The 24,280-nt window shown below is 41.2% G+C and overlaps 1 protein-coding gene across 6 annotated transcripts in view; it reads left to right on the top strand.

Moving 5' to 3' along the window:
• CREB5 (cAMP responsive element binding protein 5) overlaps positions 1-24,280 on the top strand; it is a 356,885-nt gene that overhangs the window by 206,406 nt on the left and 126,199 nt on the right. The gene's annotated exons all lie outside the window — the stretch shown is intronic.

Genomic DNA, 24,280 nt, shown 5'->3' with positions numbered 1-24,280 from the left:
CATAAATTGGATTGAAAAGAAGAAAGTTACAGGCAGATGATAGTTGCCCTCTGAAACAACAGGCAAATTAGCCAGCTGTGAAGGAAGCTGACATGTTGTACTAAAGCAGAAACACAATATAATAGGGAAATGCGGTTCTTTGTTCAGATCCGTTTCCTATTAACACTTAGAATGTTATGCTTGTGCATGCCATCCCTTGAGGACCGCTTGGTTGGCCTTACATGAATAACAATGGACTATGTAAAATTGCTAGATGCATAAAACTACTGTGCAATCATCGAATGTTCTCTCTCTATGTGTTTGTGTTTTTAAATCTGAAATCTGAGCTATTTATTGCATGAAACTTTGAGTTAAATACTATTGTATTGCCAGGGGCCAACTACTAACATTAATTTTAAAAGGTGAGAGAGCCCAAGTGAGAATCTATGGCAATTGGAGCATGATATTTCAAAAAGCTGGCTATTAAGGAGGAACAAACCTTTTCAGTAACAAAGGGATAGGGCAGAAACAGAGGACATAATGCCAGGTAGGTGGCCTGGCTGCATGGGCTTCAGTGAGTAGTTATGAGTCTGATGCCAGGTGAAGACATCTGTTTCTCTGCTCTGCAGATATTCAAGTAGCTACATGTATATGGTGCAGAACTGGTGGATGGTTCACCTTGAAGCATTGTTTCCTGTAAGTGGGGTTAAGTGGGAGATGATAGACTCAAAACAGCAGCCTGTGTGTCAGATCCAATATGCCTTGGTCTAATTGGGGGATAGTTATTTTCTGGAGTCAGAGGAACAGATGTTGCCAGTTTTAGGGGGAATGCCCAAGCCAGAGACAGTTGGGCACAAAAAGAAAGAGCTGGAGGAGAAACAAGCAAACTTTGGAAGTTTAGAAAGATAATGACAAATGCACAAAGAGCCTTTTCCCCAAAGAAACATAAGTACTTATCCTATAGATACGTAGGGATCATCACTTCAGCCATTTGAAGGCATGCAGCCACACTTAATAGTTTGGGATAGAAAATAAATAACACCATATACGGTGAAACAACAAGGTAAGGAAATGGACCAAATGTAATGCTCTAAACTAGCACTGCTTCTCCTCAGTACTGCTCCATGAGATATTTACCCACCACAAGGGTCAGGGCCTCATTTTTATGCCTCGCTGAAGAGACAACACTTCTAGCTGCATGGTATCCTCTTATATCATACTGGGACATTGGTTCAAGACTGATTCAAATAGACAAGTGCCACCCGCTGCATTACCAGCACCATTTCCTACAGCACCTTGGTTTTCCTTGGAGGGCTCTCTGCTCAAGCCCAATCCAGCAGAGTGTGACCCTCCCGAGGAGCACCCAGACTGTGAGGAAACTCACCACCACCTGCCCCTAGTGTGAGGAAGTCTTGTTTGTGCTTGCTGTGGATCAGCTTCCTGAAGCCACCAGCCTCTGGCAACACACACACTATCTCAGACCTCTGCAGGCCTAGCTCTTTCTGTACTGGTTAGCAAAACCACACCCCAACCCCCGAGACCTCCCAGTGTTCCCTGCAGTGTCCAGCCCCTTATGCACTGAACACATAGAATTACCAGGCCTACTGTTCCCAGAGGAACAGTACACTGCAGCTTATTTGTTATACTTCAGAACACAGCTCTGCTGAACACACAGCACTTAGGTTTATTTGTAATGAAAACAAGAATAAGTTTATTGTCAAAGAACAGAGATTCAAGTGATAGTGAGGAAGGGTATTGGAAACAAATGGTTACATATAAAACAGAATCATATTGTGTTTTCTAGAGACTAAATTTATCTCACAAGTTCTCGTCCTGTCTACGGAAGCTTACCTCACCCAACGTTCTTGCCAGTGTTTTCAGCCAAGCCTGGGTGAGATCCCTTTTTCAGGAAGAAAACTCGCTGCCCATTTACTTCTTAGATGAAGGATGCCAGGGTGTCATTGTTGCCCCCAGATACACCAGAACAAACTTTTGATCGGCACCTCAAGGTAGGGTGTCCCCGCACCTCTGTTTACATCTTCCTGTTAGTTTTCGTCTGAAGTCCATATCAGCTCCTCATTAGCATTTGACTTAGAATGCTAATGGTTGCCGATTGTGAATCAGACAAATACATAGTTGATGTGTAAACTGATAGATAGGTAAACATCTCTTCTATGAAAGAGAGCCTGCTTTTCACCTTTGCTGGAGACCAGTCCCTATACACAGACCTTAAGAACATAATTTTCTTTGAATATACATAACTCATTACACAACATCCACACATGCATTTTGTAATGCTATTGCTGACCAGTGTAACACAGGTTTTTATTAGAGCTCACATGACACCCTTGTGAACCAGAAAGTAAATACCAGACCCAGCAGCATCCTGTAACACTTAGGCACCCCTTATGCCCTCTGCCAGTTGGCATCAGGAGGTCCCTGGATCACACACAGTTTATGAGATCTGACAAGCTCATAGCCCAAGAATGTGGTGGTACAGTGGTATTTGTTGAGTCTTCAGTAGAAATGTTGATAAGGACATGATTTTTCTGTGCATTAGATAGATGCAGGGTAGGCATAGAGAGTAATTTGCAGACTCTTCTGCCTTGGAAAATGTGCATCCATATGATATATTCACTTCACAAAATCTCATTGCACTGTTCACCTCTATGTTGGTGAGGGCATGAGCTGAGAAAGGAAGGTATATAGAAACAATCTGAAGATTTAGAAAGTAGTCTTATGGTCTGTAAATGCAAAGGAGAAATGTATCTTGGATTATAACCTTTACTGGTGCTTTTATTAGAACCCCTCCCGGAAGTACAGCTTGAATATGGCTACAGTCAGATGCAAGTACTCCACTTCAACCCTTTACTACAAAATATTGTGTCTGTGTTTTTATGTGTAATTTTTCTGAACCCTCACCACTTCTGCTTTTCTGCCCTGCGATTTGAATAGCTGAATCTGAAGAAGTTTGAACAAAGACTTGTAGGAGCTTTTTTTCCCCCTTAACTAATGTGATAATCAAGTGGTTTGTTGAGCTTTGGAATATAAGTCATTTCCAGTGTGCAGTGTTTGTTTTAAATCCTAAAGAGCACCCAAATATTCCTAAAAGATTAGTGAACAGGGCCTTGCAAATCTGTGTTAATGCTCTTCTTTGACAAAAATTGACAGTGTCATTGAGAAAGTGAGGTGGGGAAGATAAATACAATGGAAGAGCAAACAGCAAAAGAAAAGAGAATTTTAGTGATAACATCTTCTCCCTAGATGTCATAGAACATGTACAAATAATGAGTGCACTGAAAGAAAGACAGAACCTGGTTAAGTATTGTGTCAGGAGAGTCTGTGATCTCAGGCTATTAAATACTGCAGTGCTCTTTCAGACTGTCATAATTCAAAAGTACAATGACAGTGTGGTAGCTGTGAGCCAAGCTGCAGCCTTGCCTGAAAGAAAAAAACAAGAAAAGATCAGAGTATGCTTTGAGATTAGAGGAGGTTAGCTCATATTCTTATGGAAGGTCCTAAAATACCTGCATGATCTCTTGTGTGGCCGAATGAATTTCAGTGATGGAAAAAATGGTGACACATTGCCCACGATCCAGCTTTGAAGATTGGGCAGTGTTATGTTAAAGCGTGATTGGAAAGCTCTGCTCAATACATTTTAATGGAACAACTTCCAGGAACATCAACCTCCCTTCCTTCCTCCCCAAAACAGTAATGAATCCAAATGGCTAATAAAACATAAGAACTAAAAGATGTTGTACATGAGCCATGTTTCTGGAGTGATTATATTTTTAAATGTCAGTTTCCCACAGCCATTAGCATACTACATTTACTAAGGTATCAGACTGACTAGCTAAAAGAGAGACATTTATGTTATTGACTTCTATGAGCATTTTGTTAAGAAGGGCTTCATTTGGCCAGTTGTTTGTGTGTAGTAAGTAGAGATCATGACTCCTCGGTACTTGAAAGAGTCAGCTGAGAGCTCTTCAGTGGAGAGTAAACTATTCTGTCCCCTATGAAACTCTTTTCTACAAAATCAATTCATCTGAGTGCAAACTGATATAGGCAACAGGCAGATATGTACAGTCCTAAAGCACTACCTACATTCTGAAACTGTCTTGTGAAATTAAAGGAAAGGTAAGTTAAAATTTAAAGTTGGAGGAATGTTCATATGTTCTATGTGGCTTGTATTTTCTCCTGGATTGCATTCGCTTCTATCCATGTAACCCAGGGTGTCAGGGTCACTGGCAGTTGCAAGTCTCCCTCAAGAAATGTGTTGGTGATGCAAATAGCCCACAACCTGGGCTCCAATGCGGGCCCATAAGAGCCAGCTCAGTCTGTAATGAGTTAGCGATGGCTGTGGGTAAAGGGGCTGAGACTAGAGCATACGTAGGATGTGGTGATACAGTGCATCCCCAGATATTCTCCACTGCTAGGGCTTCCATAGAGGTCCAGGTGCACTTTAAGCCTGCCCACCCCTGATGGAAACCATAATAGAGGAAGACAATGCTGCCCCAGAGTGGGTTGCAGTTTCCAGCCTGTTGCAATATTGGGGGACTGTCTAGCTTGCCATCTGTATGTGTTTGTGCATGTGGAGAGAGAGAGAGAGAGAGAGAGGGTGGGTGTGGCAAATTTAAACATTTAGGAAGCTGTTAGGTATGTGATTTGCAAAGTGGTGTATTTTAATTCTCTAACTATAAGGTTAATTGTCTCCCATTGTATGCACTTGAGCTAAACTGGAAGCTTTAGGAGTTGCTGTTCTCCAAATCATAGAATCATAGAATATCAGGGTTGGAAGAGACCTCAGGAAGTCATCTAGTCCAACCCCCTGCTCAAAGCAGGACCAATCCCCAACTAAATCATCCCAGCCAGGGCTTTGTCAAGCCTGACCTTAAAAACTTCTAAGGAAGGAGATTCCGCCACCCCCCTAGGTAACGCATTCCAGTGTTTCACCACCCTCCTAGTGAAAAAGTTTTTCCTAATATCCAACCTAAACCTCCCCCACTGCAACTTGAGACCATTACTCCTTGTTCTGTCATCTGCTACCATTGAGAACAGTCTCGATCCATCCTCTTTGAAACCCCCTTTCAGGTAGTTAAAAGCAGCTATCAAATCCCCCCTCATTCTTCTCTTCCGCAGACTAAACAATCCCAATTCCCTCAGCCTCTCCTCGTAAGTCATGTGTTCCAGTCCCCTAATCATTTTTGTTGCGCTCCGCGGGACGTTTTCCAATTTTTCCACATCCTTCTTGTAATGTGGGGCCCAAAACTGGACACAGTACTCCAGATGAGGCCTCACCAATGTCGAATAGAGGGGAACGATCACGTCCCTCGATCTGCTGGTAATGCCCCTCCTTATACATCCCAAAATGCCATTGGCCTTCTTGGCAACAAGGGCACACTGTTGACTCATATCCAGCTTCTCGTCCACTGTAACCCCTAGGTCCTTTTCTGCAGAACTGCTGCCTAGCCATTCGGTCCCTAGTCTGTAGCGGTGCATTGGATTCTTCCGTCCTAAGTGCAGGACTCTGCACTTGTCCTTGTTGAACCTCATCAGATTTCTTTTGGCCCAATCCTCTAATTTGTCTAGGGCCCTCTGTATCCTATCCCTACCCTCCAACGTATCTACTTCTTCTCCCAGTTTAGTGTCATCTGCAAACCTTTTCTGCCCTGCCTGTCCTTCCTGAACAGTTTATATCCATCCATGACAGTACTCCAGTCAAGTGAGTTATCCCACCAAGTCTCTGTTGTTCCAATCACGTCATAATTCCTTGACTGTGCCAGGGCTTCCAGTTCTCCCTGCTTGTTTCCCAGGCTTCTCGCATTTGTGTATAGGTGCTTGAGATAACTCGCTGATCGTCCGTCTTTCTCAGTATGAGGCAGGAGCCCTCCCCTCTCGCGCGCTCCTGCTCATGCTTCCTCCCGTTATCCCACTTCCCCACTTACCTCAGGGCTTTGGTCTCCTTCCCCCGGTGAACCTAGTTTAAAGCCCTCCTCCCTAGGTTAATGCATGAAATGCATCAAATGCATGAAAGGAGCTAGAAACATTAACATTAAAATAAAAAAAGGTAATTTTGGGTCAAACTAAATGATTTGATCCCAAACAAAACATTTTATTTAGATTTTAAGCATTTTTTAATCATTAAAAATTTTTAAATAAAATTAATGGAAATTTTGAAGCGAAAAGGAGTTTCAAAGAAAAAATCAGTAAGTTTTGTTTAGAAAAAGGCAAAATGAAACATTTAGATATTTTTTATATTGGGGGGGCTCTTTTCTGAGATGAACAATTCAGTAAAACCGACAAAAATTCATGAGACATTTGTGTCGCCAAATCTGTATAATGGGATTTAAGTATGTACTTAAGTGCTTTGTTGCATCAAGGCCTATGAGACAAGATGCCCGGGTGGCTAGTATGGCTTGGAGCCATGCCACCTCAGGCTGTGATTTGTCAGATTTTATAAAATAAATAGGATTGAGCCTGGTCTATAGTTGGATGGGGAATCTCCAGTGTGTTCAAAGTGGTAATTCAGCAGGTGGAACTCTTTCTATTCTTCATTAGTACTAATCTGATACCTGCTATTAGTGGGCATTGCTCTGCTGGAGGTCACGTCTGTTGCATGAGATGTAGAGCCAAGCTCCTCTCTACCTGTGACCATTAAAAGATTGGTATGTTTGTTCAAAATTAGTTCAGAATTTCAAATGATCTGGACAAACTGGAGAAATGTCTGAAATAAATAGGATTAAATTCAACAAGGACAAATGTAAAGTACTTTGCACAGAACAATCAGTTACACAAATACAAAATGACTTCCTAGGAAGGAGTACTGCGGAAAAGGATCTGGTCAAAAACTAAATATGAGCCAACAATGTAACACTGTTGCAAAAAAAGCAAACATCAGTCTGGGATGTATTAGCAGGAGTGTTGTAAGCAAGACATGAGAAGTAATTCTTCCACTTTACTCAGCACTGATAAGGACTCAACTGGAGTAGTGTGTCCAGTTCTGGAAACCACACTTCGGAAAAGATGTGGACGAATTGGAGAAAGTCCAGAAGAGAGCAACAAAACTGATTAAAGGTCTAGAAATCATGACCTACGAGGAAAGATTGAAAAAAAACTGGCTTTGTTTTGTCTGGAGAAGAGAAGACTAAGGGAGGGGACATGATAACAGTCTTTAAATAAGTAAAAGGTTGTTATAAAGAGAAGAGTGATAAATTGTTCTCTTTATTCTCTGCGGCCAGGACAAGCAGTAATGCGCTTAAATTGCTGCAAGGGAGATTTAGGTTAGACATTAGGAAAAACTTCCTAACTGTAAGGACAGTTAAACACTGGAACAAATTACCTAGGGCTGTCGTGGAATTTCCATCATTGGAGGTTTTTAAGAACAAGTTAGACAAATACCTGTGAGGGATGGTTTAGCTAATACTTAGTCCTGCCTCAGTGCAGGGGACTCGAGATCCTTTCCAGTTCCTCATTTCTGTTATTCTAGTTGTAGTTATGTCTTGCTGTTTATTGTGACAATTTTTTTATGGCAAAACCACAGCTTTGCGCAAAATGCAAAAATCACAGTTTTAGGTTAAATGATCCTCAAAATCATAGCACTTTTTTTTTTCAAATATATCAAGTGTACAGTTTTTTTGTATTAAAAACGTAATACATTAATTCAAATGGGAAAAATCCAAAACACAAAATATTGATATAATTTTTACTAAAATAGTACTATGCTTGCTTTGATAAAAATAAATTTATACAACTCTGATTTACATGGCTTTATAGCGCTAAACACATTTCATATAAAGTAACGTATTGCTGTGGAGAAGCACTTGCTGTAGGTGGGACTCAGAAAGATAACACTGCATTGGTAACACTTGGTTCCCGTTTGGAACATTGTTTTTTCAACCAAAAAAGCTAGAAATTAATTCTTTTTAAGTACAAGGTAAAGTAATTCTGTAGTGGACTGTAGAGCAGCCATGCCTTTTAAAAAAAAAATTGCCAAGCACTCTGTATCCCTGTCAAACCATGAATGTGTGGCAAATGACCATCCTCAGCCCTGGTGTCCTGCCCAAAATCCCATTTGGGTAATTACACTGTGTCTACCAAAATTTCCTGTGTAGGCTTTGGTCCAAAACTGAGTCAAATGGAAGTGTGTCACCTACTGAATCACCAACACCACTTCCTGCAGCACACTAGAATTTCCTTGGAGATCTCCCATCTAAGTGTTGGCCATGACCAAACCTGTTTGGCTTATGAGAGCAGACCAGATCACAAGCTGAGGCTGGTATGGCTGCTAATCATGCTGCTCATTGGGGATATTTAGTCAGATACATCTATGACGGGAGACTGTACTGCATTAAATGTCTCAAATGAGTTCAATATATTTTATTTGTGCATTACTTCGTGACCCTTTGTAAAAAAAACATAATGCACAGAATGCACATTTTGGTAGTTTAAGACTTTGTATAATAACTTTTTGTGTTACAGGTATGTGATTGAACAAATGTAAAAAGTAGGAAAATAGCTTCTCTTAAGGTTTGATGTTTTAGGACTAAATTATTTTGATGTAACTCTTGAATATCTGCTTTTGATGTCTGTAAACAAACTAACTAGTAAATCTTCACTGGTATGTTGCTTAAGTTGATCAGCAAGGGCACCAGGGCTAACTGTGATCAGCTAATGCATTTTTAAGAACAACTGTATTTGTCTACAGGTCAGGTCAGGCTATGCCTGCTACTGTAGTACCTTGGGCGGTACTACCTGCATCTCATCAAACCCACTGCTTTGTGGGTAGCTCGGGAGGGTGTAAGGCTAAGGGAGCAACCCCTGACAGAAAAGCCCCACTGTCTTGTGGGTAAATTTGGGAGAATGTAAGGCTATGAGAGTAAACTCAGACAGAAAATCTGGAGTGGAGCCCCAAAGGCGGTCAGGTACTAATATTTTAGTATCTTTCTGGCAACTCCTACAGCAGATCAGGTACCAGATGTATTTGTTCTTCTTCTCCTCTGGAATTTACTGGTGACACAGGGAAGGCTGTCCTGATGCCTGGGCAACTCGGGGCCTCCATATTATCTGCCCACGCTTGCGCCCTGGAGAGGTACTCTAGCTTTGCCTCGAGCGTCGACAGAACACGGGAGGCAGCAGTCACCAGTTCTAAGCTCTTACTCTATTGGCATAGAGTTGAGCACCAGAAGCTGTCTCCGATGGTGGGAGAGATCATCATATCTCACTCGTCAACCATCGCCTTCCATAAAACTGAGCAGCCCCCAGACAATAGGGTGTTGTCCTGCCACAGTCTGCCTGCTTCAATGGATTCTTGGAACTTAGATTTTTATACTTTGTCAAGTAGACTGTAACCAATGTATTAGGCAAATCAAGTAAAAGAAAGAAAGCATCTTTAAAGATAGAGTGCTGGAACGTTTGCACCATGATAACTAGATTATCTGAGGAACTTCAACCGATCGATGCTGCACGTAAAACTGCTGTGATCAATGATGAGCTGAAATGACTCAATGTGGATATCACATCCCTCCAAGAAACAAGGCTAGCATCAAGCAGATCTCTCAGAGAAAAAGACTACACGTTTTTCTGGCAGGGGAAAAGCGCAGAAGAAACACGAGAGCATGGAGTGGGATTTGCCATCAAGAACTCACTTCTGGGGATGATTGAGCCACCTACAAATGGATCCGAGAAAATTTTGGCACTACACTCGTTCACATCTGATGTCCCAGTCAACGCTGTGAGTGTGTATGCCCCAACACTCTCCTTGTCTTCTGACATCAAGGACCAGTTCTACGAACAGTTGAACACCACCATCAGCAAGATTCCGAAACATAGATATGTTTTCCTGCTAGGGGACTTTAATGCAAGGGGGGAGCAGATCATGAAGCATGGACCAACTGTCTTGGTCAACACAGAGGTGGTAAAATGAATGGAAGTGGTCAGAAACTGCAAGAATTTTGTTCCTATTATGATCTCTGTGTAACAAACTCATTCTTCCAGACAAAGTCACAACACAAAGTATCTTGGAAACATCCCAGATCTGGCCACCGGCACCAACTGGATCTTATCATCACAAGTCACTTATGTGAAAGCATCCAAGTAGCAGCTGATACAGGCAACATTAGAAATGTATGATGGGATCAAGAAAGCCTTGGGTCCAACTTCAAAGAAGATAGCCCCATTGAAATCAACAGGGGAAACAATCAACAACTGCACCAAGCACATAGATCGCTGGGTAGAACACTACTCTGAGCTTTACTCTCATGAAAATATTGCTATGGACGCAGCCATAAATGCCATCAAAAGCCTGCCTGTTATGATCCAACTTGATGATGAACCAACTGTTGAGAAGCTTAGCCTTGCCGTAGATGGCCTCCCCAACGGAAAAGCTCCTGGAAAAGACTGCATACCTTCCAAGTTCATAAAATGTGGAAAACCTATTCTACTGCAACATCTTCATGAGTTGCTCTGCCTGTGCCGGAAAGAAAGCAAAGTACTACAAGAAATGAGAGAACATCACTCTACAAAAATAAGGGTAACAAGAGTGACTGTAACAACTATAGTGGCATTTCCCTTCTTAGTATTATGGGAAAAGCCTTTGCCCAAGTTGTCCTGAACAGACTTCAGACCCTTGCAGACAGAATCTATCCTGAATCACAGTGTGGCTTCAGAGCTCAAAGGTCTACTATAGACATGATCTTCTCACTGAGACAACTACAAGAGAAATGGAAAGAACAAAAAAAAGCCCCTCTACATAGCCTTTATCGATCTCACAAAGGCTCTTAAGCATGATTCGATCCTTCCATAAAAACATGTACGGCATGGTCCATTATGATGGCTCAGTGTCTGAGCTTTCCAAATTCATAGAGGAGTTAAGCAAGGTTGTGTACTTGCCCCAACTCTGTTTGGGATCTTCTTCTCCCCATTACTGAAACAAGCTTTTGGTTCCTCAACTGAGGGAATCTACTTGCACACAAGATCTGATGGAAAGCTGTTTAATCTTGCAAGATTCAGATCTAAAACCAAGACTTGGGAGGCCCTTATCCAACACCTTCACTTTGCTGATGACTCAGCAGTGACAGCCCACCCAGAAGTTCATCTTCAAAGCCTAAGACTTTGGGCTTATTATAAGCCTAAAAAAGACTAACACAATGTGCCAAGGAGTTGAGAAAGCACCCTTCATCAAGATCAACTATGATTTGAAGTGGTGAATGAGTTCATATACCTGGGGTCCACTATCGCTGTCAACCTTTCACTTGAAACAGAACTCAACATCCGCATTGGAAAAGCCCCCACAACAATGTCTAGACCAGCAGTCTCTAGCCTTTTATGCCCAAGATCACTTTTTGAATTTAAGGGAAACCCAGGTTCTACCCTGCCCCTTCCCCGAAGTCCCGTCCTGCTCATTCCTCCCCGCTCATTGCTCGCTCTCCCCCACCCTTACTCACTTTCACCAGGCTGGGGCAGAGGGTTGGGGTTCGGGAGGAGTTGCAGGCTCTGGGCTGGGGCCAAGGGGTTTGCAGTGTGGGAGGGGGCTTCTTCATTGAATTGAGGCTGGGGCAAGGGATTGGGGTGCAGAAGGGGGTGAGGGGTGCAAGCTCTGGGAGGGAGTTCAGGTGCAGGAGGGGGCTCTGGGCTGGGCAGAGTGTTGGGATGCAGAAGGGGCTATGGGGTGCTGGCTCTGGGAGGGGGGTCAGGGCTGGGGCACGGGGTACATGGTGTAGGAAGAGGTTTAGGGTGCAGGAGGGGGTTCAGGGTCCTGACTCCGGGAGGGGGTTGGGGTGCAGGCTCCTGGTGGGCGGCACTTATCTCAAGCGGCTCCCAGTCAGTGCTGCAGTGGGGCAGGAACCCTGCCTGCCCCAGCCCCATGCCGCTCCTGGAAGGGGCCAATGCACCCCTGCGGCCCCTGGCGGGGCATGTGGCTCCGTGCGCTGCCCCTCTCTGTGGACAATGCCCCCGCAGCACTCATTGGCCACAGTTCCCCTTACCCAGGCAAGGAGAGCTGTGGGGGAGGTGCTTGCCACTTCAGGACATCCTGGCCACTTCAGGGAGCTGCATGGGGCCATGGCAGGCAGGGAGCTTGCCTTAGCGGCAGCCCTGCTACACCATCAGAGATCACGATCGATTGGGAGAGTCTCCAGAATCGACCAGTTGATCGCGATCTAGACTGAACAAGATGGTCTAGCAAAACAACAAACTGACAGAACACACAAAAATCTTTGTGTCTCATGCATGTGTTATCAGCACACTTTTGTTTGGGAACGAGACATGGACACTATACTCTCATCAGGAAAAGAGACTCAACAGCTTTCATATGCGTTGCCTTTATTAAATCTTTGGAATCTCCTGGAGGGACAGAGTCACCAACACTGAGGTGCTCAAGCGGGCCAGCATACCCAGCATGCAAACAGTCCTCAAACAGAGACACCTCCACTGGCTTGGGCATGTGTGCTGAATGAATGATAGGTGCATCCCAGAGGACATCCTCTACGGCAAACTGGCATCTGGAAAAAGACCTAAAGGATGCCCCAGATTGCGTTTCAAGGGTGTGTGCAAGCGAGACCTTCAAGAAATGGACATGGATGTGGACAAATGCAAAGATCACTCTCAAGACTAAAGCCTTTGGAAACAAGAGCTTAACAAAGGTCTCTGGAGTTATGAGAGGAAACTGTCCAGTTTAGCAGAGGAGAAAAGAGCTCTCAGAAGGCAGAACCCAAATGGTCGAAACATCACCTTTAAATGTGACTGATGAGGGAGAGATTGTCTCACAGGGGTGGGTATCTTCAGCCATGTTCATGGCTGCCATAAAACCAATTGAGTAAATTCTTCACCTCTCAGGTGCACATACCCATGGACTCTCGAGAGTGAAGGATGCCTACTGCTGCTATTTGTCTACAGTAGGTACTAACTGGTGTTTGAGAACATGTTAATTAACACATGTTAGCTAACATATTTGCAAAACACACCTTGTTTTCCTAGTCCAGAGAGGGCCCTCTGAGGCCTTGTCTAAACACACCCAAGTTATATGACATTAAATATACTGGTATAGTAAAAGTGGTATAACTGTCCTAGTGTGGATGCAGTTATATTGGTAAAAAGGTGGTTATACTTGTATAGTTTATTCCATTCTGAGAAGGGATATATATTCTACCCATAGAAGGCCCCTTTATCCCATTATAAATATGTCCATGCTAAGAGTTATAATGACATAACTAGTTTGGTTTAAAAAAATCAGACTCTCAGCTGATAGTTATAGTGGTATAAAAACTCTCTGTAGTGCAGGCCTGAAATTTCTTCCCTTCCTCTTTGCTAGTAAGGGTATTTGCATGAAAATATAGGATCTTGGTTTCTTCAAGTTTCCTCTCATCTCTACATTTTTCTCCCCTTTTGAATTCCCTGTCTGAAGTCCTAATTCAGATGATGGCACTATTTTGAATGTATATAACAGAAATGGAAAATAAAAAGCATTAAAGAACTGCTGGCACCTGGTGGTAAATATTTGAAAAACATTTTTAGCAACAGTTTGGATTATAAATCATGTGTTTTCTGAAGATGTCTTTCCTCATTCATTATCACCAAGACCATTTTTGTGAAGGAAGATCTTTATCTTTTATTATTTCCTTTGCCGCTTATGCCTGTTTCCCACCTGCAGCCAATCTTATTTGTGACATCCCAAACACAAGGTCTTAAAGGGGTCTCAGAGATGTACCAGGTCTTGTTATTTCCCAACAGTGGAATTTCATCAGAAGGACAACTAAGCATGTGGAGGAAAAAATCCAAGTTTCATGCAAACATGCTAATAATGAAGAATCAGGAATGAAGGCTATGGTGAAGCATATGCACAAAAGTCTTGAGGAGGGAATTACTTGGAAGGTCATTTTGTTTTTCTGCTTTTTATTTCACTGCTTATAGGCACCATGAGAGACATGAGTTTTGTGGGAACTGAAAGAGGAGAGGGTGGGTAGTGGCTTGGTGGACTGGGCTGGGAGGTTCTCAAGTAGGAAAAGGACATGAATAAATCTTCAAAGGTTGGTATTTTTGGTGGAATGTAGACTTGGATAGAATGGATAAAGGTGAGAAAGGGAAGTTTAAAGTTGATATGATGGGCAAGGGGGAGCAGTATGCATGAAGACGATAATTTTAGCAGTTGTGTTTTGGATGGATTAGGAAGTATGATGTATACGCAGAAGAACTCTTTGACAGTACGGGTCACTAAGGTGTATAGCATGAGTATATTCTGAGAGAGAGAGAGATTGTGTATTCTGCTGTGGCCCTGGTATGCCACTCTGGTGTGTTAAGAATGCCTCGGTAGCACGGAGCAGAGCACTACAGAGATTTTTTGCTGCTGCAGGCTGTGGAGTAGCCCACAGGCAGTTCTCAAGGGGTTTTCATGAATTAGGTATGTAGGGGTGGAAAAGTGCTGACCCATACGGCAGCCCAGATTCAGAAGGGTACACTGGTGTCTTAAAGCCACCTTTGCCCCCTCCTCTGCACAGCACAGAATCTAAGCTCCATTGTGGGTGTCTTCATAATATATACATGTAACAAAAAGTACTTTAAGAGAACCTCTCTTATAACCCTTACAAGCTGAGCTCTTACAGTGTTTCAAAGCAGGCCTCCTTCCTGTGCACCTTGACAAGTGTGCAAGCTCCCTCCTCCCTCAACCATTTTATATCTTACAAACCTTTCTTGGCTGTCCACAAAAGATTCACAGGGGCTAACTAAATTAGCCAACATGAATGTGCAGCATGGCCTTCCTCAGCTGCATGTTTCATAAGCTTAGTGAGAAAACATGTGGAAAACATATTCTGTATGGGTGGAACAGGATTTTGAAAGACTCGTAGCTCCATCAAATCAAAATTAGTTTTCACCAGTGCCCTCAGAACCACTTGTTTTTGTGAGCTATTTTCATGACAAAGTTCAACTTTCAATGCTCAAGATTTCTGAGTGTAGAGCAGTTTAAAATTAAAAGTTCACAATTTTTTTCTTAGAGTGTTTATTTTTCACAGTTCTACTCAAAAATGGCAGAACAACTGTAGCAAAATATTTCCAGAAATATTCACTGTATGGCAAAGACCAAGCATGGAAAAAAAATTTCCTAAAAGGTGAGAAAGACAAGGTGAGTGAGGTAATATCTTCTGTTGGATCAACTTCTGTTGGTGAAAGTGAGAACCAGAGAAGAGCTCTGTGGAGCTTGAATACTTGTCTCTTTCTCAACACAAGGTGGTCCAACAAAAGATGCTGCCTTACCCACCTTTTATTTCTCATATCCTGGAACCAACATGGCTATGACACTGCAGATCCTAAAAGGTGAACATTTTGGAAAAAACTTTGAATAAAAATGAAGATGTAACCTTAACAATAATGGTTTCTGCCATTATTACAGTAATATTTCTGTTATCTCTTAAATCATTCTGGAGACTTTTCAGTTATTTCAAAGACTCCACCAGATAAAACTGTTGTTTAGCAGCTTCTGAGCATTTACAATCCTATTGCTTTTAATGCTCAGCATTTCTCAGAATCAGCTTAATGAAAATCTTGCCCAAGTAAGGAGTCAGCCCAAACTGAGTAATGACTTCATGATTTGACCCCCCCCCCCCCCCCCAAAACACAGAAGTGATCGTTAGACTACCACGGTCATGGCTATCAGTGGCATATCATAACGTCTGAGGAGACTGAAGATACAGAATAAGCTAAATTGATAACCCAAGCACAATGAAAACAAACAAAACACAATGAAAACAAACCACACCAAAAGGAAAAATAAAAAAGACAATCAAGCAAACACTAAACAGTATAAATGGGCCTTAGAAGATTATGCTCTGAGGCTTGCCAAACTTGGGGCCTTTGGCAGGCCTCCAAGGATAACATATTCCAAAAGCAAAGGGCCCTCATCTGACACAGCCCTGCTGCAGTCCCCAGGGAGTTTTGCCCTAAGAACTGACAACAAGAACACCCCAGCCAATCTCAACACTCGCCATGGGATTATAGCGTCAGATTTCTGTAAAGTGAGATTAAACTAAACTTCTGTCTTGTGTGAATTTAGATGTAAATGAAAGGATTCTTGCTGTTGTTTAGCAAAAACAGTTTCCTTGGTTACACTGAATCATTTTTACTGTGTAATATGATGTAATCAGTTTGTTTAGCATTTAAATCTACTAAAACGTATATAATTCTTTTTAAAATGTGTCTAATCTCTTTGATTTCACCCTAACTCAGCTCTGTCTTGATAGCTTGCATCAATACAAGATTTACAAACAGGTTGATGATCATGACAGAACCTGAATGTTGAAGGGAGTGAAGAATTTTGTCAGACTTAGGTACTTCACCTACATCATTGTCCGCACATGCAGCCCACCAAATAATTCACACACACATAGATGTATAGTGGAGTATAGCTGGATGTGAAGCTGCACCCAGGAGTGGATTTCCTGTGAAAGTAACATCAGACAGAATTAGCATCACAGATTGTGGCATCAACAAGCAGTCCGTTTTTACTGTGGCATTCCTGAAATCCCTTTCAGTGACCCCAAAAGTTTTGCAAGATGATAATGATCCTTGTTAAGTAGTGAATGTAATTAGAGTAGAATGGTATGCCAGTGCCAGGGAGGGCTTCTGAGTTCAATAGGCTACAGATGCAGATTTCCTCTGATGGGTGACAGCAGACATCTGAACAATTCCATTTTTTATATAAGTTGTGATCAGACTGTCTTTATTTTATTATTAAAAATGGACTAAAAGGGTGTTTTCAGAATTTCGTCAGTTGAGGGAAGTTCCAGGCTATCAATAGGCCAATGCATAAGAAATAGGCTCTGGTAGTATTCCCAAGTGTTTCAGTACCTGATCTCCTCAGGGAAAGGAGCTCTGGTAAAGGGTAGTAAGATCTACTTCTCCTGCATTGGCATTGATGTTTATAAATGTTCACTCTTTATAATCTATTAGCAACTGTGTGGAAGTGCAGCCTATATTAGGAAAGCTACCCAGTGATATTAGGAGAAAGAAATTTAGGCTCCGATTCTGCTAGGTATTTAAACATGTTCCTAGCTTGAGGTGAATTCAGTGGGTCTGCTCACATACTTAAAGTTAAGTATGTGCTTAATTACCTTGTTGAACTAGGGACATTATATTTTATTAGAAATATGTTACATAAACATTGAAAATACATGTTGTCAGGCATATCTTTAAAAATAGGCATAAAGACATTTTTATCTCTTTTGTGATGCTTGAAGAAGAAGAAGTAGTAGTAGTAAAATGAGGTCCATATACATTGGCTCTCTGGGTTTCTGTCTTTTCAAAGAGAATCTGCCCAGTAGCCTGTATGTGCCTTCCCAATCATTCAATCCTAAAAATGTAAAACACTCGTATCAATATTAAAATGAACAATATTTTAAAAATATGGATACCACTTGCCATGCAAACTGTGGGAATTGGGGATATTCATCTTTTTACCTCCCCCATGCCTACTTCCTGGGCAAAAGTGTTGGTGGGCTTCTAAATACATAACTTAGTGCTAGTAGAATTCTTCTCAGTTTGAGAAAAAGTCTCTGGTAAAATGCACAGATGGTTGTATAACTGCAAATCTCAGAAAATGTACCACGAATAGCAGTGCACAGGAATTAGGCGTCAGTTTTACCCCCATTTTATATAGTAAGGTGGAAGGTAGGTATTTTCCTTATTAAAATAAAATATGTTCTATCAGCTGACAGTTTTTGTTTGATCAGTCAGAGAGCTTAAATTCTTAGGCGTCAATTTGTGACATCCTTACTTACATTGGAGAGCACTGACTTCAGTGGGACAACTCCTGTAACTGCTCACCATTGCAAGTAAGGGGCTCACAATGTTAACCTTACTTGTGGCTTTATCTCAATGCTCTTGCCAAAAACCTTCTTGTTTCTCAGAAGCACAATACAATGGTAAAATAGACTAAAGGATGCTACAGCTAAGGTATCTAAACATGGGATGTTGACATAAATTAATTCTGAACTCTGCTGGGAAGCCGATGGATGGAGCCATGTAAAAATGATGTCACTAGGATTCATGCAACTCCTTGTGTTAATAAGAATCATTAAATGAAAAAGAGATACTATTTGTGGGACCAATCCAGTGCCATTGTAATCAAGAAGAGTGCTGCCATTAACTTCAGTGGGTGCAGAATCAGGCACCTAAATTGTAATGTTCATGAACACTCATGGCACTATAAACATACTAAATTATTAATAATTGAAAAGTATTTATTTTTAAAAAATCCTTTGACATCTGAACTGTATCATATATTTTCTAAAAACTCTTTGTTAGTTGGAGGGTTGTGCTGTTATGGCTCCTGAAATACAAATCAGGTTCAGATTGCCCAGATTAGAATCCAGAAAACATTTGCTAATGGTTGATGATGGTCACTGATTCTCATGCAGGAAATAATGAATGGCCAGTTGAATTATCAACAAAGAAGACACTTCTTTAGAAGCAAGCAACCTTATATGCTATTACTAAGGATCAGATTTTGTCAGGGATATTTTTCGTAAAAATCAGAAGCAGGTCACGGGCAATAAAATAAAAAAATCACGAAAGCCCATGACCTGTCCATGATTTTTACTAAAAATATCCCTGACAAAATGGGGAGGGAGGAGGGTCCAGCACCCACAGCAGCTGGGCTGCTGTGGGGTCCAATCCCTGCCCTGGTGGCTGGGTAGCTTAGGAGGGCTCTGGCCACCCCCCTCAGCTACGCTGCTGTGGGAAGGAGAGGGGGGGTCCTGCCACAGCTGGACAACTGCAGGGAACCCAGCCACCCGTGGGGCAGTTCAGCCCCGGGGCAGAAGATGTCATGGATATCACAGAAGTCACAGATTCTATGATCTCCATGACATAATTGTAGCACTAGCTATTAGTAGACAGTAACTTGAATTTACAGTGCCAAAGTGAGAGAGATCTGAGCTCCAGAATTTGTCCCTCACCCCATTCCCCAACAGGAGTTAAGTCCCAGGGAGTTGCCTGATTTAAAAAAAAAATCACTGGAATATAAATTATTATTATTATTTTATTTTTCAGGCTGAAGGAATAAAACAGAAGGTTAAAGAAAATCTATAAGGAAAAAAATTCAGGGAAAGACTAAAATTAATTTTAGAGTCTGATATGAACAGTTATTCAATGCTCACTCCTACAGTATTACTGATCTCCTGTGCTTTGCTCCCCAGCTCAGACTTGCCTTATGGCATTATGGGTGTTACTTCAATTTTTACTCTCCCAATGTGAGGTCAGTTTTCTTCTTGTCTGAAGTACATTGGGAGGGGATGCAGAATAGAGATGGGCAGGAAATGGTTTTCCCATCCTGCAAGTATTTCCAAGAGTTTAAAAAAATTTCCTGCTGCAAATTGGGACAAAAAGTCAAAATTGCAAAAATATTTGTGATCCAAAAAACTCCAAGGTTTTTGCAGTTGTTTGGGTCCATCAAAATGTTTTAATTTATTTTGAAATTTTGATTTTGTCCTTTCCCCCCACCCCTAGCTGAAGCTTAGCTTAGGTTTTGAAATGGAATGCCATTTCAAATTGGAAAACTGTAATTTTTCATTTTGAAAATGTTGACAAACATTTTGAAAGTTCTGAAAAGTCACCAAATCCAGTTCCTGTTTCACAAACAGTTTTAGTTTTGGAAGATTGGCATTTTTTTTTATTTAAAACTAAAATTGAAAAAAAAGATCATTGAAAAAACTCCCAACCAGCTTTCATGAGGAAACAGATCCTATTTCCCATTTTTTATGAATAACAAGATTGAGATATTTGAGATAACAGTGACAAAGTTTCCTAGAATGAGAATAGAAATAATTATGGTTCTCATTACAGACAAATGCACACTGGTGTAAATAAGTAACTCCATTGAAGCAAATGGAATTATGCTGATGTAAGCAAGGGAAGAATTAGGTCTCACTTTGCTGTTCAGAAACACTGATAATTACAAGGCATTTTTAAAATAGTGGGTGTTTACCTTTGTCCTTTCTCCTCCCGCAGTTCTTGTGCAGTATGCTGGCTGGTTGCCACCTTTCTTGTCAGAGCTGATTACATTTCTTTGTTTTTTTATGTATAGTCTGTGAAGTGCTTTGGGATCCTTCAGGGTGAAAGGTGCTATAGAAATGTAAAATGTTACTATTTTGCATAAATTGCTTCATTATTTGTGGTTTAAAGCTGTAATAAAATAGCTAGCTACTCGGACTGGCTGACTCAATGATAGGTAATTGGATACAGAGTTCTTCACTTTCAGGTCATCAGCTCAAAGCTGGCCCCAGGCTATTTGGCCTATGTTTAATGAGTAGGTGATGTTTCATTCTATTTCCTAGTGGTTAAATGTCCACATCACAAAAAACTCTAGCACAGTTGTCATTAACAGGCTTAGCAATCTCACCTGAGAGGTTAAGGAGGAATGGGCTAGGAGACTTAACTACTCTCACATCCCTAGAGGTTGTCCCTTAAGGTCATGGTTGAGATTCATGATGAAATGCGGGGAAATTTCGCTGCCATTCATGCCTGTGTTGTACATATTTTCTGGACTATTAAAGAGCATCAGTCTCCAGGGCTATCAACCCTGCACCTTTCCCAATTACTATATTTACTTCATATTTGTGTGTGTGTGTGTGAGAGAGAGAGAGAGAGATGGTCCAGAACAGTTTCGTACAATATAGATATATTGAACGTTTGAGGGTGTTTCCTGCAAAGAATATTTCTTGCTATTTTATTTTAAAACAATGTAGGGAGTTTACAAAGAGACATGCTTTACCTCTCTTGGAGTTCAGTCTTGAAAAGTGCTGAGCACTTTGACCCTGATCCAGCAAAAGACTTTCAGAAGCACCTAAGTGACTTAGGAACCTAAGTCCTATTGAAAGTCAATAGGACTAACGCTCCTAAGTCACGTAGATGCTTTAGAAAATTCCACTTCCCCAGTAGAATTTTAAACTTGTGAGTAGTTCAGGTGAAGTCAATGGGTACACTCATGCGTAAATTAAGCACATGCTTAAATCCTTGCTGGATTAGGGCCAGAGGCCTCTCCATCTTGTGAAATCGAGCCCTTAAATGTAGGCACTTGGGCAGACAATCCCTCAGACTCTGTCCACTGTAAAAACACAGGACACCCAAGTTGAACCGAATGCTAAATAACACCACATGGGTTTGCAGTGGTCTGTGACTGGAAAGGTTCACTGGAAGCAATTTGCAAAGAAATCCTTTGGAAACCACCTGGATGGTTATTTTAAATTAAAATAGGAAGAGATGCCACTTATTAAAAAAAATAATTTTTCAATACTAGGTTTAAGGCTCTGTACATATGATAGTCATTAAACCTTATTTAACTCTAAAATTATCTGGCCTCCTTAATTCCACAGGGACTGTAAGGATCTAGGTTTAAAAATGAAACATAATGTCTGGATGACAAACATATCATCCTCGATGTGGAATAATTGTTATAGAATATTGTTCTCAATCAAGCCCATAAAAAAGCCAAGTAGTGTATACAAAATATATAATAAATACAGTTTTACACTATATTTAGGGCCTTATCTTTTGCCCGTTGCCAATGATTTCAACAGGCACAGGATCAGAGCCATTGAGATTGTGGGTATGCCCGTGCATATATGTGTTTAGAACAAATGATTTATCCAGCCACATTCTCAATCTATTTTCACACACTGTTCAAGCAGTCTATGCAATTTCCTTATTATAATATTGCTGCTTTCGAGATAATCCTAGTGTGCCCTGAGATCTGAGCTCTCAAAATTCAGATGTTGTTCAGACTGGAACCTTTTAGCAGAAGCACTGAATTTGTCATTTTTTTTTGCACCAAACAGCTGTGGTGTGCTTCACCACCCTTTCCCTAAGGATGAAATACGCTGCAGGGAGGGTGTTGTAAGCATTCCGGAGCTAGCCAGCTAAGCTGGAATCATTACTGGACTGGCTTGTGTACTGCTTTGAAGAAGTCTCCCATTAGAATTAAAACATCCCACAACTCCCAACACAACAGGCCTATTCTTGAGTGTAGCTGACTGCTGAAAACATAAGGATAGTGGCAAGATGGGGGGAAGGGAGAAGAAAAAGAGGCTAATAGATAAAAAGGGGCAGCTCTTGTATGTGAGTGGAATTTCCTCTGAGTACAGGATATTCTTTATCATTGACTGGTCACAGGAAGGAAAATGGGAAAACAGTGTTTCCTGTAAGGGAAAAAAAAAAATCAATAGGCCTTGAAAATACCTGAGATGGAAAGAACCTTTTGCCTTCCCACCAACAAGTACAAATGTTTTTAAATTCTTTTGAAGCATGAACTTGGTATAAAAACAGTTTGCCTCTCGAAATGAGACTTTAAATGCACACGTACCCTATTTTTTTTAAAAGTGTCTTCATGTGCTGTCCAGGCCATACTGGTCTTATCTGTTCATTTTGAGAAATCTCTAATTCATGAGAATCTGTTTGAATCAATGCTGTTTCTTTAAAAAAACACAAAACAAAACAAAAACTGATTTCAAGGAGCTCTTTCCTTCAGAGACAATATTTCTGTATTAATGTATTAAGTATTAATGACTTAATGGACCACTTAGCATTATTATATTGTCACTGTCATATCCCTTTAACAGAAGAAGATAGCCATAGAGGGGAACATGGAGTCTGTGCTTGATTTGGGCAAACAGAATTTTCTCTTGCAGCTACTTTCTGCTTAGAGTAGATGGCAGAACTATGGGCCTTACTCCTGTGAATAATGCCATTGGAGCCAATGGGGCTAGTAATGAGTAAAGACTGTAGGAGTGGATACATGTGCATGTGCAGAGAGATCTAGAACACCTCATTGATTAGTATAATAGTTTTTCTGTCTGCAAATATTTGCCCTAGTGGCAGCTCCTCTCTTACTAGACATGGACCTGAGCCTCTGAGTTTATGCCTGTGTCATACCTTTACTTCCTCTAAAGTTGGGGGTGTTCAGGGGCAGGGTTCTGCTTTGGGACCACGCTTGTTTATAGCAATCCCAATGGCATAACTGAAAGGCAGATGATGAGGTTAAGCTAGTAACCCAGCGCTGCAAGTGTAAAAAAACAAAATAAAAGGGGAGTGGGAGGCAAAGATGAGCTGTCGCAATTTCACAAGAAAATTAATATAGCTTTTTTTAAAAGGAGGAAGAAGAAAAGAAAAAGGATTGGGATTAAAAATAAAACAGCCAGAAAGGCCTGGAATTAAAAGAAAGCTTTTGGAATGATCTAACTTTTATTTTATTACATTAGAGAAGACAAAAAAAATCAATAGCTGGTAATTCAGACATAAATGAATTATATAGGCCACTGACACAATGGACTAAACTTTATAACAACCACATCTGATGCCGTCAAGCCACAGGCTTCGGTGGCGCCAGTAATAATTATGGCCGATCACCTCTAATTCAGTGCTGCCTTGCTTGATAAAGGTGTCACTCGGCATGGCTGCAGCATCAATATCGATTGGGGATGTCACACAGGAGGGCAGCCTGCTTTCCCACTTGAATGGGACAAACCACTGCTTTTTCCCCTTCTCACCCTGCCTGTGTCCTATACTGATATGCCCAGAAAATTAATCATTTAAATTCATGACTGAAACCAACCAAGCTGAAATTAGCAGCATTGACCCCTGGAAGTATATATCTTTAAGATCATTGATAGCCATAACAGCATCCTGGGAAAACTTCGCTACTTAACAATAATCGCTATTGCTTTGCAGCATATGGGGCATTAAACGGCTGGAGTGATCAATCATTCAGCTACAAAGAGCCATTTACTGCCAAGATACTTCTAAGCAATAGAAAATATTTTGCTATAACATGAAACCATAATATGAACAAAATATCATTGGCTTTTGTATTTTCACCAGATTTTATGAAAGCTCTGGGTGTCTTTCCCAAGTCTTTTGTAATACTGAAATTTACCCTGAGCTGTCCAGTGAAGTGATAGGTATGGAAAAGGTGGATGTGGCTGGCAACCCAGATGTCAGTAAAGGCTTTTCTGTTTTATTTGTATAGGGTGGTGGTTGGATTTTCTGAGCTGCTTGTTGAAATTCTTCTCTTGACCTGTAGATAAAAAGGACCCATTCTGGTTATCCTCGCAATGCTCTAAGTGCAAGTCATGCTGATTTTTCTGTAGTTCCATAACGTACGTTTTCACATTTGGCATATTCAAGGATAATAGATGTGATTGGAAATTTAATGTTACTTTTTAAAAACACAAGCATTGCATTTTACAATGGAGCTACGTTTTTACTCCACTGATCAAAAGTAATTGTGAAAGAACAGTAAAAGAAACCTCGGTGATGTTAAGCT

The sequence above is a fragment of the Caretta caretta genome, chromosome 2 (genome assembly GCF_965140235.1).
Source record: "Caretta caretta isolate rCarCar2 chromosome 2, rCarCar1.hap1, whole genome shotgun sequence".
In the NCBI taxonomy this organism is placed as follows: domain Eukaryota; kingdom Metazoa; phylum Chordata; order Testudines; family Cheloniidae; genus Caretta; species Caretta caretta.
This window is presented reverse-complemented; position numbering and strand designations above follow the sequence as displayed.